Source organism: Zalophus californianus, chromosome 7 (genome assembly GCF_009762305.2).
Source record: "Zalophus californianus isolate mZalCal1 chromosome 7, mZalCal1.pri.v2, whole genome shotgun sequence".
Classification (NCBI taxonomy): Eukaryota; Metazoa; Chordata; class Mammalia; order Carnivora; family Otariidae; genus Zalophus; species Zalophus californianus.
Genome location: NC_045601.1, coordinates 126,596,407 through 126,611,816, shown reverse-complemented (window position 1 = coordinate 126,611,816; position 15,410 = coordinate 126,596,407). Strand labels below are relative to the sequence as shown.

At 50.8% G+C, this 15,410-nt stretch overlaps 1 long non-coding RNA gene across 2 annotated transcripts in view; it reads left to right on the top strand.

Annotated features, from left to right (window-relative positions):
• Nucleotides 1-518: 518 nt before the first annotated feature.
• The window catches only part of LOC113927246, a 46,425-nt gene continuing 31,533 nt past the window's right edge, over nt 519-15,410 (top strand). The window contains exon 1 of one of the 2 annotated variants that reach the window (XR_004820218.1): nt 519-633. This is a non-coding gene — a long non-coding RNA (uncharacterized LOC113927246). Of the gene's footprint in view, nt 634-11,507; nt 11,969-15,410 lie in introns of those variants that run through there. The other variant, XR_003521555.2, reaches the window with a different exon arrangement.

Below are 15,410 nucleotides of genomic sequence, written 5' to 3'. Positions count from 1 at the left end.
ACCGCCATGGCAGCGGAGGAAGAAGGAAGATTTTCATGAACTCCCATTCTGGCACAACACCTGCTCTCTGGTTCTCTGTCCATCCTAGTAAAAGGGAGAGAGAGAAACACCGACTGAATTCAAGAGATCAAAGATGATTAAAGAGCTAGACGTTAAGACACAGCGAGAGCAGAATGCACTAATTCCATGGGCCACAGTAGACAAAGAAGAGATACTATGATATCACGGACCCTCAGTGGCCCTGGAAATAAGACTTCCCAAAGCAGCTGCCCTGGGGAATACCTACCACGGGTTCTCAAAGCGTGGTTCCCAGACAAGCAGCATTATCATCACCAGGGAACCTGGTAGACAGGCAAATTATCCAACCTCATCCCAGACCTACTGAATCTGAAACTTGGCAGGCGGGGCCCAGCAATGTTTTGACAAGCTTTCCAGGGAATTCGAATGTGTGCTAAAGTTTGACAAGCACCCCTTGAAACCAGTGCTTCTCAAAATTTAAAATACTTCTGCATCGCCTGGGGAGCTGGTTAGGCCGCACATTCTGACTCAGCAGGGACGGAATGCGGCCCGAGACTCTGCATTTCTCATAGGCTCCCTGGTGAGGCCGTGCTGCCGTGGCTCTGACCACATGGAGTAAGTCGAGAAGGGGAACTGTGTGTTCCATGATGGGGGGCTTCCTAAGGAAATAGTTGGGGAGCATACCGATCTTGTCAGCATTTTATTTCATTTTTCTTTCAAGGCCATGGGCAAGACTAAGGCCGCTTTCTTTGAAGGGCTTGCTGTCCAGGGTGGTGTGGATGCTTTCGGCCATAGTACCATGTTTGTGTCTCAGTGGCATGCCTCCTGAAAGTTCCAAACGCACGCCTGACTTTGTGTTAACAGTTCCTCTTTCCAGATGGAGAAGCTGAGGCTGGGCCACAGAGCTATTTGTGTTCCAAGGTCACAGAGATCTGGGACAGCCCAGGCTGGCGAAGGCCTCCTGATCTGGCTGGAGCTCTTTGCACAAGCCCCTTACGTCTCTCCCCGTGGCCAGTGGGAAGTGGTGACCGAGCTAGGAGATTAACACGCCTGCAGCTCCACAGTAAAACCCAGAGCCGCTCACTCTCCAGGCTCGCTGGTGAATCACAGGGAGCTTTAACCTCCTTTCCGTCAGAAAGCATTTATTTAAAACCCCTTGGCTAACTCACAGGGTGAGCTGGCTTGTCACACACCGTCACATGGGATGGAAACTGGCAATTAAATTTAGCAACCCACCTCGGCAAATCCAGACCGAGATGTTTACAGGCTAGCCCGAGAGGAGCCAGGAGTTTTCGCTCCTAAATCAAGAGGTTTCCAGAGAAAGTGAAGTCAGGCTCGGGGGGTTATGCTGAATTAGGGGCACCTGTTCCCATCAATAACTTGATGGCAAGACTCAGAGGGCCAGGAATGCCTGTTCCGCGCGCAGCCTGATGGAGGGCTGTCCGCCTCATTGTCAGGCTGTGTGTGGCTCAGCAGCGGGGAGATGCGAAAGGGAGGTGTTTGCTCCAAGGACGGCTTGTTTTCCCCCTCTGGGGGCTGAGACAGACAACAGTAACCAAAGAATAAATGTCATTTTTCCTACACCCCCCCCAAAAGCACCGCAACTGAAATATTGAGCAACTCTAGTCGATTTTTTGATGGCCGATGGTGAGGTGGGCCTATTGAGTAGTGAGTTTTGCTGGTTTACAGGATGCCATCGTGATTATAGCCTGGATTCATTGCTGTAGCCTGCCCGCGGTCCGGGAAGCTTTTCTGTTAGAAGGCTCTACTTTCTGGAAAAACCCTTGGGGTCAAAATTAGCAAAAGTGGAATTTGTGTGTATTTCTGGATCTGGTGGTGTGTGTTGGGATGTCTTCTCGTGTAGACCTCTCTCATTTTAGCAGAAGCCCCTGCTTTTGTGTGGCTGGGAGGGCGACTGTCAGAGGGGGGTGAGTGGAAGACCCATGCACGAGCCAGACTCTAGTCCCGTCTTTTCCAACGACTGACGTGCCTGGTGAAGGACACCTGCCCAGCTTCTGTAAGAGCTTGTCTTTGACAGGAGCCCAGGTATGTGGGTGGGATGAAGAGGACCCTGGCAACCCTAGGGAAAGGTGGCAGGCACCACTCTCCATCTGCATGAAAACATTCTGCTGGCCAGGTGAAGACAAACATGTTTGAGCTTCAGCACACCCACACGAGTATCTGTTCTCCCACCGTACACAATAGCACCTTACAGAGAAGGGAACGGGACTTCGAGTGTCGTCAGCTGGGCCCCGCGGGGAGGAAAAGGCCAGCTGATAATGGGAGCCACCCCAGATTAGCACGAGGGGGAGTGGCTTCTTATTCCAGCCATCCTGGTGAATTTCCCATCCCGCGGAGTGATGCTGGAAGGCATCAAAGCCTTCAGGGCTGGTAAAACCTAGCTTTGCAGAGCCAGGTTCCCTCACAGAACTATTCCCTAAGCCCTGTGTTCCTATCTACCTTTTCCATCATAGCTCCCTTCCTTATCTTTTCTTTCTCTCTCTTCCTTTTTTTTTTTTTTACCTCCCTCACCTTCCTTTCATTTGTTCCGCCTCTCCTTTCTAGGCCTAATGGCAAAGAGCATCCCCTACAGATGTTCCTGAGCCGCCGCAGGGCCCTTGGGCTTAGGAGGTAAATGATCCCCTATGGCTCAGTTCAAGCAGGTTGGGGCTGATGCTCACGAGGCCATGAATCTCATACCGGCTTGACTCCCTGTGCTGGTCGATGTATATTTTCAGTGTCTGGGTGTCTCTCTCTGTGGAGCGTGGATAGAAGTCCCTCCCGTTCCTTCACCAGGATGATCTGAAGGACTAGCGAGGTCGGATATGAGATCATGACTCAGGAAGGGCACGGTGTGAACGCTGGGCATTGCCACCACTGGGCATTTCTGTGCACAATGGTTACCTTTCACGGTGCTCCAACTGGCCTTCCTAGTCACGTCTTCCTCGTCTTGTAGAGCAGGTTGTATCCTAAGAATTGTGTTTGGCTCAAGGTCACACAAGGTTGGGCGCCTCAGCTGAATCTAAACAAAGAGCAATTGAGTTCCTAACCTATGCTCAGCCCATTGGACCACAGTGACCTCTGCTCTCTGTACCTGGAAGCCCAGCCCTGGTGAGGGAAATAATGCTCCTGCTTCTCCAGGTGCTGTGGAAACCAGTTACACCACCTCGTCCTCCCCCTGGCTGGGTGTCTGGCCCACATCTTACGCCTGCTTAGCACAGTCTGCTCCTTGCTGAGAGAGAGCATGGGGCAGAGCTGTCAGTCGGGGTGGGGGGGCGGTGCTCGGTCTAGCAAAGGGGGAGCTAGAGGACACAAAATCCACTTTGGGGGTTCAGAGTGATGGGCTGGCCTGGAAAGTGAGCTTTACAGCCTAATTAAAATGTTTCCATTCTGCCCAACTTTAACTCGCTTCCTTTGCATATGGGGCATCTAAAGCAGGAATGCCAGAACAGAACAAAAAAAGTGGGGAAAAAAAAATCCCCTCTGAGTCTGGGATGATTGCAACAGCCGTGGCTGGATTCGTTGGTCTTTTGCCTGGATTCCGCTGCCCTGCTTTGGATTGCAACAGTCTGTCTTGCAAACTACATCTCCCAGGCTTCCTCGCTGCCTGGCTTCCAGCTGGGTTCAGCCCAAGGGGGTTCAGTGAACGAGGCTAAATCAGAAGGCTGGAGGAAGGGAAACACTGGGGTGTTTCCCTTTGTCTCACTCTGAGCCGGCCAAGGTCCCTTTCCAGACCTATGGTGCATGGAATCTTCTGTTACTTGAGTCTGGGGTTGGGTTTTTCAGTTCTTCCAGCATCTCTGTAACCAGTGCCCTCACATCACATTTCCTCTGTTAGACTCCCTGACTGGGCACTATTTCCCTAACTCATCAGATGAGGAGCTTGGGACCCAGGGGAGCCATGGGCCTGCCTGTAGAACCTGGATCAGAGGGAGCCTGGGAACCCAGGCTCCCACCCCCTCCCCCACTGCTACCATCGCCTACAGCCTACAGATGCCTGTGGGTGGGCTTCCTCGTGCAGGGGGCCCTTGGGGTCTGAGCTGGAAGTGGGCCACATTTTACGGCTAAGGAGAAACCCAGAAATAAAGTTGAAATTGCTAACTGAAGCACAGAAATGGGCCAAATACTCTAATCAGCCAGAAAGGACCTTCCTTTATTATTTATTTGTTATTATTTTTTAAAAGATTTTATTTATTTATTTGAGAAAAAGAGTGAGTGAGAGAGAGCACAAGCCGGGGAAGGAACAAGGGGAGAGGGAGGAGCAGACTCTCTGCCGAGAAGGGAGCCCAATGCGGGGCTCGATCCCAGGACCCCGGGATCATGACCTGAGCTGAAGGCAGACGCTTAACCGACTGAGCCAACCAGGCGCCCAAAGGACCTTCCTTTAAAGTCAGCTAAAAAAAAAAAAAAAAAAAGAAGATAAAAAGAGAAACTTGGTGTCAAGGTATTAAAGAAAGAGGTATATCTTCTTTTTTTAAAATTTTTATTTTTTTAAATCTTCCTTTTATTTTATTATGTTATGTTAATCAACATAGAGTACATCATTAGTTTTTGATGTAGTGTTCCATGATTCATTGTTTGTGCATCACACCCAGTGCTCCATGCAGTACGTGCCCTGAGGTGCATCTTCATATTTCTCCTTTCTATTTGTCTCTTTAGACATTGAGGAGGAACCATGGGCTGCGGATCTTCTTTCGAAGAGAAACAGAGGCCCCTCAACCCTTCTCTCGGAGGGTTGGATACTGCTGGGGGGCACCCATGTCTCCGCCAGAGCACCTTTTTCTTTGAGTATTGTTGACACACAGTGTTGCCTTAGTTTCAGGTAAAATGAGGTGATCTGAGAAGTTTATATGTCACGTTGTGCTCACCACCCGTGTAGCCACCATCTGTCACCATACAAGGCTATCACAGCATCATTACTATATTCCCTATGCTCTGCCTTTTATTCCCATGACTTACTCCTTCCATAACCGGACAGCTGTATCTCCCGCCGCCTTCACTCACTTTGCCCATCCCTGCACCCCTCCATGTCCAGAGCGTCTTGCCATGACTTCTTTGGGGCACATCTAGGAGCCTGACCCTTGTCACAACCAGGGCCCAACTCCCCGCAGCCTGTGTTGAATTTGGGCAGCCACCAGCCTGGTCCTCATCCAGCCCAGCACCTGCTCCCCCACCCCACCCCCGCCCACAAGCCAGCCCTTCCCAAGGGCACTCTGTGGTCAGCAGGGCCAGCAGAGCCCTGGAGGGCCGCCCCCCCTCCCCGCCCCGACAACCACCCTTTGACTCATGCATTATTCAGAGGTCCCTGAGCCGGCGCTGCCTGCCACCTGCAGGCCCCGGGAAGTTTCGGCTCTGGTGGCACAGGCGTATCCAAAGGGACTTGTGACATCAGAGTTTTTTTTTAACTTTATTTTTAATTGTAGTAAAATACACATAACATAAAACTTGCCATCTTAACTGTTTCTGAGAGTCCAGTTCAGTGGCATTATTAAGTACAGTCACATGGTTGTGGGGCCATCCCCTCCATCCATCCCCAGAACTTCTTCATCTTCCCAAATTGAAACTGGGCACCAATTGACCGCTAACTCCTCATTCTCTCCACCTCCCAGCCCCTGGCAGGCCCCCTTCTACTTTCTGTCTCCGTGAACTTCACTTCTCTGGGGACCTCCTGTAAGTGGACTCAGCCAACATCTGTCCTTTGTGACTGGCTTAGATCGCTGAGCACCATGTCCTCACGCTCCATCCCTGTGTCAGAAGTTCCTTCCTTTTTGAGGCTGAAGAATATTCCACTGTATGTATAGGCCACGTTTTGTGTATCCGTTCAGCCACCGACAGACTCGGGTTAATGCTGTGGATAATGCTGCGGTGAACATGTGGGCGCCACTATCTGTGTGAGACCCTGCTTTCAATTCTCCTGTGTTCATACTCAGAAGTGAAATCGCTGGATCCTATGGTAGTTCTGGTTTTAATTTTTAGAGGAACCTCCATTTGGTTTCCCATAGCTGCGTTACTTTGCACTTCCAGCAACAGTGCACAAGCGTTCCCTTTGTTCCGTATCCTTGCCAACTCTAGCTGTTGTCTGCTTTTTTTCTCACACCTCTAGCCATCCTAATGGGTATGAAGCATCTTTTACCTTTATAATTCATGTTTAAAAAATGGGTTCTGTATGTGGACTAAAAATGTCAACATCAGTTTTCCTCTTCCCAACCTCCGTGTCTCTGTTTCTAGAGACGACCACTGTTTCCACCCTAAAGAATGCTTCTGGAGATAGATGGTCTATGCACAGATAAGCTTATGTGCATATACTTCTTTTTAAAACAAACAAGAGCATAGATTACAGATTATTTTACCTTACTTACTTTTTTTTAATTAAACATGGCATTTTTCGCATAATATAACACTCCATAACTGTATCTGTAGGTGACAAGGGATTTAAATCTGTATAGGACACTGAAGCTATAATTAGAGTCCTCACCCTTCCAACCTAATACGGAAAGTTCGGACTTTTGGAAGATAACACACACATACAAATCTTAAAAAAAAGAAAAAAGAAAAAAGAATGTTCTTCCTTGTTAAGCTGTTCCCTCCGCTTAAGTTTTATGTTAATGCTCTGAGGACAAGGGCATTTTTATGTTTTGGACATAACATACACACTGGACCAGCACCCTGTCATCAGACACATTAATATTTCTGCAGCAAAACGTAAAGATAAATTACACCAAGTGGGATAAAGATTCTAAATAGCCATGCATTGGTCACGGTCAGGTTTTGCCACCAAATGTGATTGAAAAGCTTTCAGTTTTCAGAGCTTGTTGAATTCCAGATAAGAGATTACAGGCTTGTAGTATTTAGGGAGAGCCAGATCCTGGGCTGGAAGCTTTTTTTTTTTTCCCCCCGAAGGTTTTATGTATTTTTTTGACAGAGAGAGAGAGAGAGAGCACGCGTGCACAGGTAGGCAAATCAGCAGACAGAGGCGGAGGGAGAAGCAGGCTCCCTGCTGAGCAAGGAGCCGGATGCGGGGCTTGATCCCAGGACTCTGGGATCATGACCTGAGCCGAAGGCAGGCGCTTAACCCACTGAGCCAGCCAGGTGCTCCTGGAGTGGAAGCTTTTTTTCATCTTAGGTTTGCTACTCATAATAACCTCACGAGATAGAAACTTTACTGGTGGGGAAACTGACGCACAGAGACAGAAAGTAATTTGCCCAGGTGGGTGCCTAAGCTGGGACTGGAACCCGGGTCTGTCTGATCCCCATGCCCGGGCTCATCCAGCTACATCCCAGGGCACAACATACCCTTGTCTGCTGTAATTATCAATAGAGCCGCTTCACTCTCAGAAGAACTGGGTCTTGGAATATATGTTATATGGTCATGCCCACCGTACCCTGCTATGCCTTGGTGACTGGAGCTTTCTGGAGTTTAAAACAGCCTTTACACTTCACTGGCCTGGATTGTCCGTTTTGCCAGCACTTTACAGCTTACTAAGAAGGGGGTGGGTAGCCACGGGAGCTCCTCCTCTTCCTTGAAGACTTCCCTGAATTCTGAAACCTCAGAGAAGCTCATGGCCCACACCTCACTGTTTACCTCTTCATCTGGTGGGATGATGTGGTCTCTCTAATTTAAATTTTTTTTAAATTGTGATAAAATACACATAAGCAAATTTTACCATTATAACCGTTTCTAAGTGTGCAATTCAGTGGCATTAAGTACACTGACACTGTTGTGCAACCATCACCACCATCCTTCTCTAGAACTTTTTCATCTTGCAAAATTGAAACTGTGCCCATTAAACACTAACCGCTTACCCCTCCCCCAGCCCCTGGCAACCACCCTTCTACTTTCTCTGTGAATTTGATGACTCTAGGGGCCTAGTATAAATGGAATCATCCAGAATTTGTCTTGATGTGACTGTTTATATTCCCTTAGCACCATGTGCTCAAGATTCCTCTATGTTGTAGTATGTGTCAGAATGTCCTTCCTTGGGGTGCCTGGGTGGCTTCATTTGTTGAACATCTGACTCTTGATTTGGGCTCAGACCATGTTCTCAGGGTCCTGGGATCGAGTCCTGCGTTGGGCTCTGTGCTCAGTGTTGAGTCTGCTTGAGATTCTCTTTCTGTCTCTCTCCCTCTGCCCTTCCCCACCTCGTGCGCGCACACACACACACTCTCTTTCTCCCTCTCTAAAAATAAACAAAATCTTTTTTTAAAGATTTTATTTATTTGTCAGAGAGAGCGAGTGAGTACAAGCAGGGGGAGTGGCAGGCAGCGGGAGAAGCAGACTCCCTGCTGAGCCAGTAGCCCGATTCTGGACTTGATCCCAGGACTCTGGGATCATGACCTGAGCCGAAGGCAAACACTTAACCGACTAAGCCCCCCAGGCGCCCCTAAAAATAAATAAATAAAATCTTAAAAAAAAAAAAAGAATATCTTTCCTTGTTAAGCTGTTGCCTCTGCTTAAGTTTTAGGTTCATGCTCTGAGGACAAGGGCATCCTGTGGGCTGCTGGTCTCACATGACCACGGATTTGATGGCTCAGTCAATATCAGCGGGTGCGTGATGTGCAGATGAGAAATGTTTAGGGCTGTAGCTGCCCTCGGAGTGAGGCAAGAGGCTGGCAGACCAAGAGGACCCCATGCCTTCCGTGGCCTGGTAGTGGCATTTGTGTCTTTAACAACACCTGTGCTTTAGTTTTGGCCGTAGATTAATGGTTGACTTATTCCGTGGAATCAAGGGGCAAATGTCGCTACTGTTCTCATCAGTCCGCCAGCAGCGTCACCCTTCGATCAGGGTGTGTGAGAATGAGAGTGGGAACTGAGAGTGTGTGAGTGTGGTGTGTGAGTGTATGTGTGAGTGTGGAAACGTGTAAGTGTGAACATGTGCAAGTGTGACCGTGTGTGCACAACCATGTGGGTGTGAACATGTGTGAGCGCGTGAGGAAGTGTGTATGGGTGTGACTTTGTGTGCGTGTGTAAGAACACGTGTGAGCGTATGCGTGAGTGCATGAGAAAGTGCAGGGGGATCACTCTGCAGCCACAGGCTAGAATGGGGAGGAGGGATAGTCTCTCTTCCCACTAATCCTGCCTCAACAGAAGCACTGGTTTAGAGAAATTATGGATAAGCTCAATTCTAGATTTGAGACCCTAATTGGGCTTCAGGGGTTCTAAATGGAAAGGGGAAAGTCTTGAGTTTCTTTCTTTCACTTTTTACGTGTGTTTTCAAAGGACGGGGAGGAAGATGCTGGATCTGGGTCTGTGAGGTCTTTGGTCTTTTAGGGCCAAGAAAGTCCTTCCTCAGACCCAGGTCCCGCCCTCCCACGGGGCAGCCACCGTCCCGCGTGCCCTATGGCACACGTTCAGGTTAGGGCTGTCATCATCTTGCTTTACTGTTCACAGACAGCGTGGGATCACTGAACCAAAGAGCGGCGGTCTTGCTTTGTGGATGAGGTTTGTTGAGGACCCGGTGTGGGGTTGAGTGTGGACTTTCCAGACCAGGGATCCTGGTCTGTCTGGCTCATGCTGCATCCACTCTCAGGAAGTGGCTGTGAGGTGTCTGCTCCAGGAGAATCCGGGATCTGGCATCCCCCCCCACCCCCGGTCAGCCAGAGCCCAGGTTCTGGCCCTGCGGCCTGCTTTCCTCTCCTACCCCGTCTGGCTCACTCAGCAAGAGGGCCCAGACAGAAGGAACCCGACAGGGTGGTCCGGCCAGGCCTGCCGATGCAGGGCCCAGGCCTCACCCGGCCTCACCCGGCCTCACGCGGGGCGGCGGGGGCGGGGGGTGCTGGTTTGCTCTGAGATCGGCCTGGGGGCTAGTGGGGCCCGGTGACCCTGAAACTGTCCCAGCCCTCACGCCGTGTCAGTGCAGGCCCTGACATCCACCTAATGCTGCTACAGCTTGTCGGAGCCCCAAAGCTCGGGTCAGCCCCGGGAGCACGGCCCATTCCAGAAGCTTCCCCTGCGTGAACCGGAAGCACATCCTCCTGGGTGGAGGAGGGGAAGGCGGCGGCGGCTGTTTGGGTTCATCGTCCGGGTACAATTCTCTGCTTGTTACTGAGCTCCTGTGAGTTACTGAACACCAATGGGAAGAGGGCAGAGTTTGGACAAGCCACACAAACCGAACCCAGGCTAGGGCACCGCCGCCCCTGAGATGCCGCGTTCTGACATGCACAGGGTGCCCCTGGAGTCACGGGACACAGGGTCTGCAGGGACTTCTTGGTGGAAATGCATGCAGGGTCTCGATCAGTCACCCTCGGGCCAGCCAGAGATGGGCACAGATTAGAACTAGAAGGGTTTGTGTGTGTGTCTGTGTGTGTTTCAGTGTATATGTGTGTCTGTATGTCTATGTGTGTATGCATGTATGTGTAGGTGTGCCCTTGTTTCTGTGTGTATGTATGTATTGTGTGTATGTGTGTACATGTGTGTCCATGTATGTATATGTGCATGCGTGTATGTGTATATGTGCGTGTCCGTGTGTGTGTGTGTGTGTAGCAGTACCATGTAGGTTCCAACCTTGCCTCAGCCGTTGGGAAGAAGCCCTGCTCGGCTGGATCTGCTCCCAGCCTCTCGGGAGCCCTGCAGATCCAGGCTGTAGAACAGGCTGGATGATGGAGGCCCCTGGCTGTCAGGCCAGGAGCTCCTGTGCAGGTAGAGCAGCCTGGGCCTGCTGTGGGCAGCCTGAGAGAGGAGGAGGGAGAGGAGGAGCAGGAGGGCCTGGTGCAGGGGGTGGGGTGGAGGAGGGAGCCGAGGCTGCGGGTGCGGCGGGCCTGGCAGAAGTTCTCAACCTGCGGGCCCTGAGGCTGGGGCTGGGGCAGATGGCCTCTTGGGTCACCGTAAGTTCCTTTTGAACCCTGTACAGCACAGAATGGATCCAAGACAAGCAGAGAGTCTGATTTTACTCCTTCTGTCGCTGTATTTTCAAATCTGTGGTGCACATTTACACTCTAACCACATGCAGACTTGCTGCGTGTGCGGGCAGCCGTCCGTGCCCTCCCAGCGCCCTGCCAGTGGGGAAAGGTCGTCTGAGGCTGGGCCTGCTCCTGCATTCCCTAAAGCCCACTGTGGGCCACAAGTCATGGGCGGGCCCGCTGCGTCACTGTCGTGCTACCTGCTCGGAGAAGTCGCCCGGCCGCTGGTGGTTGGCTCTGGGCCCCGTCCCACTCACCGCTGCCTGTTCAGTGCCCCTCTGCCGTCTGTCTTCTGGCGGGCTCTGACCTGGGGGCGGTAGGGCCGGTGGGCGGGGGGGCGGCCCAGGGAAGTGGGGGCGGCAGCCATGCCTGGCGTGGCCGGGGGGGGGGGGGGGACAGGCCCCCATCCAAGGCCGTCCTCTGCCCACAGAGTTGTGTGGGTCTCCAGAGCTCACTTGCACAATGCTTCCTGTGAGCGTTTTCATCAGAGGCTTGGCAACTGTCAGGTCAGCACATGACCTTTAAAACTGTTGAAAAGGAGCCACTTCTGGAGAATGTGCCTTCTTCCTGCTCCCTGTCCACTGCTCAAGGACATGCCTGCCTGCCTCCCGGGCGAAGGCGGACCACCCACCACTGGGGGAATAAGTCGCACATGGAGCCCGTTGCTTGGTCACTTGGCATCTGGTTTTACTTTATCATTACTATTGCTATTTTACCTCGGCTGTCTTCTGTGCATCCTTCCAGTGAATTTAGCATCTCCTCATCTCTGGAAAGACCCAGGAGCCGCACCCTAGTTCTCCCTCTTATGCCACTCTCACCTCCAGGGACACCCTGTTCTCTGGCAACTGTTCCCCCCCGCCAGCACCTGCGCCTGGACATTTTCTGATTCTCAGCCGGGCTCACTGAGCTGCCTCCCCGCAGTATTATCTGCCTTGGAGAGGCTTCAGGGTGGGAGGGAGAATGCGGGGCATCACCGAGGGGACCTGACAGAGGAGGGTGAAAAAGCAGCCTGTGGCAACAGGTGAAGGGAGCTGTTTCCGAGGAGGACGACAAGGTCAGTTGTTGCTGTTGCTGTAAGGCATGGGTGGGAGGGATCCCTAAATTCAAGGCCCCGGGGAGACCTTTCTCCCCATCATTCCAATTTTTATGGCTCTTCTCTGGACCGTTGCACAACTTTGCACTGAGTTCTTGGGGGCTTTCAGATTGGAAATAGAATACAGAGATCCGTCTAGGTGGGACCCACGGTCAGCCTGTTCTCCTGGGGGTGTGCGCTGAGCGCTGGGAGCCCTGGAGGCCCTCCTTCTCCCCACCCCCACCCACAGCCAGTTAACCCCCAGTTCTCCTGGCCCTACCTCTGCATCATTCTTACGTCCCCTTCTCTCCATTACCCCCAGTTCAGGAGTCAGTGACCTACCGCCTGCAGGCCCCGTCTGGCTTGTAAATAAAGTTGTCTGGGAAGATAGCCACGCCCCTTCATTGGCATACTCCACCTCACTGCTTTCTGGCTGCGATGGCAGAGTCGAACGTGCCCCCCATATTTACTCTCTGGCCCTTTACAGAAAACGTTTGCCAGCCCCTGCCCTAGTTCATCCTTATCTTCTTTCAACGGGATTATTGAACCATCTTTGCAACTGCTGTCCTTGCCCCCTGTCCGGCTCCCCCTCCAAAATCGTTTTCTACACTCTGGTGTTCCTAAAATACCCATCTGGTGATGGCACTTTGCCATTTGCTTCTTTGGCTCCTTGAGTTTTCTGGATGGATTCTGAACACCTTTGCATGGTTTGCTGGATTTGTCCGCCTGATTCGAGCCCTCCTTATGCTCCCATGCCACGTTTGACTACATGTGGCTTCCAAGCACATCATATTCCCCAGGCACCTGGGCCTCCCTCCCAGGGTCGAGTTGTTTCCTCTTCCTGGAAATGACCCTTTCTTTCTGCTCCTCGCCTGGCCTGCTCTCATTCCACAGTTCTCAGGAAAGCCTCTCAACTTCTCAAGACTGGATTAGGAGCCTTTTCTATGTGCTTTTGCGGCTCTCCAGAATTCCTCCTTTATAAGACACACCATGTTATACTGACATTGCATATTCATTCATGCTTGCATTCATTCTATAGATCAGTCACTCGACTAAGAGGTCTGGATTAAAAAAAAAAATTGGGGATGCCTGGGTGGCTCAGTTGGTTAAGGGCTGCCTTTGGCTCAGGTCATGATCCTGGGATCGAGCCCCACATCGGGCTCCTTGCTCAGCGGGGAGTCTGCTTCTCCCTCTCCCTCTGCCTCTCCCCCTGGTTGTGCTCTGTCTCTCTCTCTCTCAAATAAATAAAATATTAAAAAAATATTAAAAAATAAAAAATACAAAGCTCCCTGATGCTCTCAGAGGCTTACAGGCTAGTGGAGGAAATAGAAATGAAACAAGATTAAAAAGTAGGCTAGGGAATATTAGAGAGGACGATACCCTCAGGTGAAAAAATAAATCAGGCAGGAGGAAATGAAATACTCTGGGAGTACTGACATTCTAGATGGGCCTCATTGTGTAGGTGGTTTTGGGTAAAGGCTTGAAGGAAGGGAAGGACAAAGTCATTTGTCCTTTGGGGGAAGAGCATTCTAGACCAAGGAAACATAAATACAAAGATGGAAGGCAAGGGCACATCTGTCTGGTGTGTTGGAAAACCAGGCTGGTGTGGCTGGAGGGGACAGAAAGTGGAGAGGGGAGGAGGGAGGGAGGGGGCGAGTGGGGGGAGGGCAGGGAGGGTCTTGAGAAGGACCGTGGCCTTTGTCTGAGAGGCATGAGAGTCCGTGTAGGGTACTGAGCAGAGGAATGGCATGGCCTGACTTGAGTCATAAGAGAGTCATCCTGGTTGTGCTCTTACTTTCCATCAGGCAGAGAAGGTCCTTGAGGGCAGGTAATGTGCCTGTTGACCTTTATTCTCAGACAATAGCATTCTGGCTCATAGAGGACCACAATAAGTGTTTTACAAACGGACGATGAATGAACAGGTACACAAATGAATGCTATCTACCAACTAAGGGTCCTGACTCCAAAGGGCTTGGGAAGTCTTCTGACTGTTGAAGGAAAAGCCCTGGTAGCAGATGCTGCCAAAAGCCAAGTCCCTGGGGCTCTTAGCTGCCTGCTTGGATATCACTATGGCAGCAACACACATCCAAACCAGTTTTCCCTGTTGCCACAGAAAGCGCTGCTTAATGGATCAATGTCACCCAGAGGGAGGATTTCAGGGGCGTATCATATAACACTGACCTTGGCCCTGCCCTGTGCAATGTTCTGCTCCTTGACAGAGGTGAAGCTACAAGAGAGTTATTACCCACATTACAGATGGAGGTGGGAGGATAGATGATTTGTGGATGGATAGATTCAGGATTTAAAACTATCTCTGTAGGTGCAAGCCAAGGGGGCCCTATCCCTAAGAGAAGGTAAATAGGGAGCCATGTAAAGTTCTATGTCAAAGCCAAAAAATCACTGCGAAGATTAAATTGGGGATATGTAGCTTTAGTAGGTGATAAACACTACCTGAGTGAAAAGTGTAAAGCCATCGTCAAAAATCCTAAAGCAATCTGAGAAGCCGTTCTAGAAGTATATTCATGGATACCAATTAGCTGATAGTTTGTAATCCTCCTCTGACTCTGTGAGGCCACACCCAGGACTTCACGTCCAGGCCTGGATTAGACACCTAGAGAGTGCCGTGAGCACACTGGGAAGGTGACAGAAAAGGCGTGTTAGAAGCACAGGGGGCACTTGGAGGAGTCTGGGGGTGGTGGAGGCTCCATAGCTCTCTCCAAATACCTGAATTATCAGGGCAACCGGGCTTAGTTTTGAGAGGTTGACATAGGGCCAGTTGGATGTGAGCTGGACTGAGGGAAACGTTGTCCAAACGTCAAATGGGTTGCCTCAGGCCTCTTTTTATGGGGGTGATGCGGGGGGACACCAATGGACAGGAATACTTAAGCATCAGAGGAGCCTTTTTATTAGATAATTTAAAGATTTTATTTTATTTTATTTTATTTGAGAGAGAGAGAATGAGAGACAGAGAGCACGAGAGGGAAGAGAGTCAGAGGGAGAAGCAGACCCCCCGCTGAGCAGGGAGCCGGATGTGGGACTCGATCCCAGGACTCCAGGATCATGATCTGAGCCAAAGGCAGTCGCTTAACCAACTGAGCCACCCAGGCGCCCTTATTAGATAATTTAAAACCCTCTTTTTCACACTGGGATTCCATGCTTTTATGCTTCTCAGTTCCTGTGTGTGGTAGAATTTGCTAGTTATTCCTTAGTATCCACCTTGGGCTTTTTCCTTAGTACTGAAAACCAATGTTTTTAGCATGCCTTTCCATGGAACAAGGGCTCCTCTCCCCAACCTTCCTTGGAACTAGGTGTGGCCAGGGGGTCAAACTGTGATGTTGAACTAAAAGTGGAAATACCATGATCAACTTCTGGGAAGTAGTAGTCAAGAGAGGGGGTACACTCTTATTTTCACTTCTTTCTTGCC